Below are 4,990 nucleotides of genomic sequence, written 5' to 3'. Positions count from 1 at the left end.
GTTTTATGGGTATTATGACACCTACACTATGGGGCTCTGTCGTCTGTTTGTGTTGTTGGTCTTGGCTAGTTTAATATTCCTGTTGGTTGTTGCAAACCTGTCGCTCAAATTGCGTGTATACAGTGCAGAAATACTTTTCAAACATAATGGAATACACACGCCAAAATCACATTTCACGTGCCCAAAGTACTCCCCATCCACTACAACAGGATAGGAAAAGCCTGTCTAAACTGCATTGGTTTACTGGATTACTATCAAGGTACAGTTAGCCTAGCACAAACGAGCAAATGATTAATTTACAGTTTATCACTATTTGAATTGCAGCATGAGTTGAACGTTTCTCAAAATGTTTCACTGGTTCAGCTTGGTTACAACTTTATCACTAGAAAGCAGATCAGCTAAAATTAACGAGGAAAAACATGAAATAATGGCAATAGGTAAAAGAATAACTCATGATCTACAGCAATTCTTTAAGTGGACCACAAACAAATGAAATACTTAGGCAGCTTAATAAGTGACAAACAAAAAAATACAGTTGAAGTCAGAAGTTTACATACACCTTAGCCAAATACATTTCAATTCCTGACATAATCCTAGTAAAAGCTCCCTGTCTTACTTAGGTCAGTTAGGATCACCACTTTTTTTTAAGAATGTGAAATGTCAGAATAATAGTAGAGAGAATTATTTATTTCAGCTTTTATTTATTTCATCACATTCCCAGTGGGTCAGAAGTTTACATAAACAATTCTATCAAATATTAATTGAGTGTAACTTGGGTCAAACGTTTTGGGTAGCCTTCCACAAGCTTCCCACAATAAGTTGGGTGAATTTTGGCCCATTCTTCCTGACAGAGCTGGTGTAACCAAGTCAGGTTTGTAGGCCTCCTTGCTCACACACGCTTTTTCAGTTCTGCCCATAAATGTTATATAGGAATGAGGTCAGGGGTTTGTGATGGCCACTCCAATACCTGGACTTTGTTGTCCTGAAGCCATTTTGCCACAACTTTGGAAGTATGCTTGGGGTCATTGTCCATTTGAAAGACCCATTTGCGACCAAGCTTTAACTTCCTGACTGATGTCTTGAGATGTTGCTTGAATATATCCAGATCATTTTCCTCCCTCATGATGCCATCTATTTTGTGAAGTGCACCAGTCCCTCCTGCAGCAAAGCACCCCCAAAACATGATGCTGTCACCCCCGTTCTTCACGGTTGGGATGGTGTTCTTCGGCTTGCAAGCTTCCCCCTTTTCCTCCAAACATAACGATGGTCATTATGGCCAAACGGTTCTATTTTTGTTTCATCAGACCAGAGAACATTTCTCCAAAAAGTACGATCTTTGTCCCCATGTGCAGTTGCAAACCGTAGTCTGGCTTTTTTTGGCGGTTTTGTAGCAGTGGCTTCTTCCTTGCTGAGTGGCCTTTCAGGTTATGTCGATATAGGACTTGTTTTACTGTGGATATAGATACTTTTCTACCTGTTTCCTCCAGCATCTTCACAAGGTCCTTTGCTGCTGTTCTGTGATTGATTTGCACTTTTTGCACCAAAGTACATTCATCTCTAGGAGACAGAACGCATCTACTTCCTGAGCGGTATGACGACTAAGTGGTCCCATGGTGTTTATACTTGCGTGTTATTGTTTGTACAGATGAACGTGGTACCTTCAGGCATTTGGAAATTACTCCCAAGGATGAACCAGAGTTGTGGAGGTCTACAATTTTTTTCTGAGGTCTTAACTGATTTCTTTTGATTTTCCCATGATGTCAAGCAAAGAGGCAGTGCATTTGAAGGTAGGCCTTGAAATACATCCACAGGTACACCCCCAATTGACTCAAATGATGGCAATTAGCCTATCAGAAGCTTCTAAATCCATGACATCATTTTCTGGAATTTTCCAAGTTGTTTAAAGGCACAGTCAACATAGTGTATTCAACTTCTGACCCACTGGAAATGTGATACAATGAATTATAAGTGAAATAATCAGTCTGTAAACAATTGTTGGAGAACATTACTCGTCATGCACAAAGTAGATGTCCTAACTGACTTGCCAAAACTATAGTTTGTTAACAATAAATTTGTGGAGTGGTTGAAAAACGAATTTGAATGACTCCAACCTAAGTGTACGTAAACTTGTAAACTTCAATTGTATTTTGAAAAGTTGATTCTTCTTGGCTTGACTATATGTCCTTTCAACTTGCCGGAGACCAGCTGGGGGAGACAACTCTACCATTGGCCCAAGTAGCCTATGGCGATATTTCTTAATTTTTAAAAATCTTTATTTAACTAGACAAGTCAGAACAAATTCTTATTTACAATGACGGCCTACCGAAAGGCTAAAGTCCTTCTGCGGGGATGTGGCCCTGGGATTAATTTATTTTTAAATACAATATAAATATAGGACAAAACACACATTGCAACAAGAGAGACACAACACTACATAAAGAGAGACCTAAGACAACAACATGACAACACAACATGGTACAAACATTATTGGGCAAAGTCAACAGCACAAAAGTCAAGAAGGTAGAGACAACAATACAGGCAGCCAAGGCAGCCACAACTGTCAGTAAGAGTGTCCATGATTGAGGGTTTGAATGAAGAGATTGAGATAAAACTGTCCAGCTTGAGTGTTTGTTGCAGCTCGTTCCAGTCGCTAGCTGCAGCGAACTGAAAAGAGGAGCGACCCAGGGATGCGTGTGCTTTGGGGACCTTTAAAACCTCTCTGGGATATCTGGGACGCTAGCGTCCCACCTCGACAACAGCCAGTGAAATTGCAGGGCGCCAAATTCAAACAACAGAAATCTCATAATTAAAATTCCTCAAACATACAAGTATTATACACCATTTTAAATTGTTAATCCATCCACAGTGTCCGATTTCAAAAAGGCTTTACGGCGAAAGCATACATTGCGATTATCTGAGGACAGCGCCTAGTAACAAAAAACATACAGCCATTTTCCAGCCAAAGAGAGGAGTCACAAAAAGCAGAAATAGAGATAAAATTAATCACTAACCTTTGATGATCTTCATCAGATGGCACTCATAGGACATCATGTTACATAATACATGTATGTTTTGTTTGATAAAGTTCATATTTATATCCAAAAATCTCAGTTTACATTGGCTCGTTATGTTCAGTAATGTTTTGCCTCGAAAACATCCAGCGAAATTGCAGAGAGCCACATCAATTTACAGAAATACTCATCATAAACTTTGATGAAAGATACAAGTGTTATGCATAGAATTAAAGATAAACTTCTCCTTAATGCAACCGCTGTGCCAGATTTCAGAAAAGCTTTACAGCGAAAGCACACTATGCAATAATCTGAGTACAGCCCTTAGCCACCAAAACAAGCCATACAGATACCCGCCATGTTGTGGAGTCAGTAAAAGTCAGAAATAGCGTTATAAATATTCACTTACCTTTGATTTTCATCGGAATGCACTCCCAGGAATCCCAGTTCCACAATAAATGTTTGTTTTGTTCGATAAAGTTAATCTTTATGTCCAAATACCTCCTTTTTGTTTGCGCGTTAGGTTCACCAATCCAAATGCACAAGGCGCGGGCACTAAGTCCAGTCGAAAAGTTCCACTGTAAGTTCCATTACGGTTCGTAGAAACATGTCAACCGATGTATATGTAGCTCCCTCCAGTAACCACGAGCACAACCGTTCCTTGATTTTAACTGGCGGCTTTATTCTGTAGATTTAGTCAGAATTATCACCTTCTGTGAGAACTATAAAGTAAATTAAAATACAGTTAAGCACACTCTTACAACCTTATCTTATGAGTGACTTATTAGCTTGGTTTAACTCTGAAGTGCTTACATACATGAACAGTTTAGCCGGCGCTATAACAGTATCAGATTAAACGCATGAATAAAGGAAAAATACCTCATTGGCTGCTTATTACAGAAGGGAGGAAATCAAACTTCACACTTATTATTCCTGGCATGAATTCACACTTCATCCTTAATTATTATAACTTTACCATCCTAACATACACACTTCAACCTTTACGAACTACACCCGATGACATGAAAACGTAGCTAACACAGTGCGGGATTGCCTTCCCTCCAAAAGTGTGTTGCTACAATAAGGATCCCCGTTACAACAGTTATCAGCTACGTAGTTCCGCTTGTCTTATCATTTCCCCCGTACATCAAACTGTCTAACCACACTCCCAAGTACTTGTATGAGGTGACTACCTCAAGCTCTAAACCCTCAGAGGTAGTAATAACACCTGAGAAGAGGGACATTCTTACCAAACCACATTACCTTTGTTTTGGAGGTGTTCAGAACAAGGTTAAGGGAAGAGAACTTGTTGGACACTAAGAAAGCTTTGTTGTAGAGCATATAAGACACACAATCTGGGGAGGGGCCAGCTGAGTATAAGACTATTGTCTGCATATAAATGGATGAGAGAGATTCATACTGCCTGAGCTATGTTGTTGATGTAAGTTGAGAAGAGAGTGGGGCCTAAGATTGAGCTTTGGGGTACTCCCTTGGTGACAGGCAGTGGCTGAGACAGCAGATTTTCTGACTTTATACACTGAACTCTTTGAGAGAGGTAGTTAGCAAACCAGGCCAAAGACCCCTCAGAGACACCAATACTCCTTAGCCGCCCCACAAGAATGGAAAGGTCTACCGTATTAAAAGCTTTGGCCAAGTCAATAAAAATAGCAGCACAATATTGCTTAGAATCAAGGGCAATGGTACATCATTGAAGACCTTTAAGGTTGCAGTGACACATCCATAACCTGAGCAGAAACCAGATTGCATACCTGACAGAATACTATATTCATCAAGAAAGCCAGTCAGTTGCTTACTGACAAGTTTTTCCAACACTTTTGATAAACAAGGCACAATAGAAATAGGCCTATAACAGTTAGGATCAGCCTGATCTCCCCCTTTAAATAAAGGACGAACTGTGGCTGCCTTCCAAGCAATGGGAACCTCCCCAGAAAGGAGAGACAGGCTTTGCGATGATAGGG

This window comes from Oncorhynchus mykiss, chromosome 4, assembly GCF_057628025.1.
Source record: "Oncorhynchus mykiss isolate SJ-2025 chromosome 4, ASM5762802v1, whole genome shotgun sequence".
NCBI lineage: Eukaryota > Metazoa > Chordata > Actinopteri > Salmoniformes > Salmonidae > Oncorhynchus > Oncorhynchus mykiss.
Note: the sequence above shows the minus strand (reverse complement) of the source record.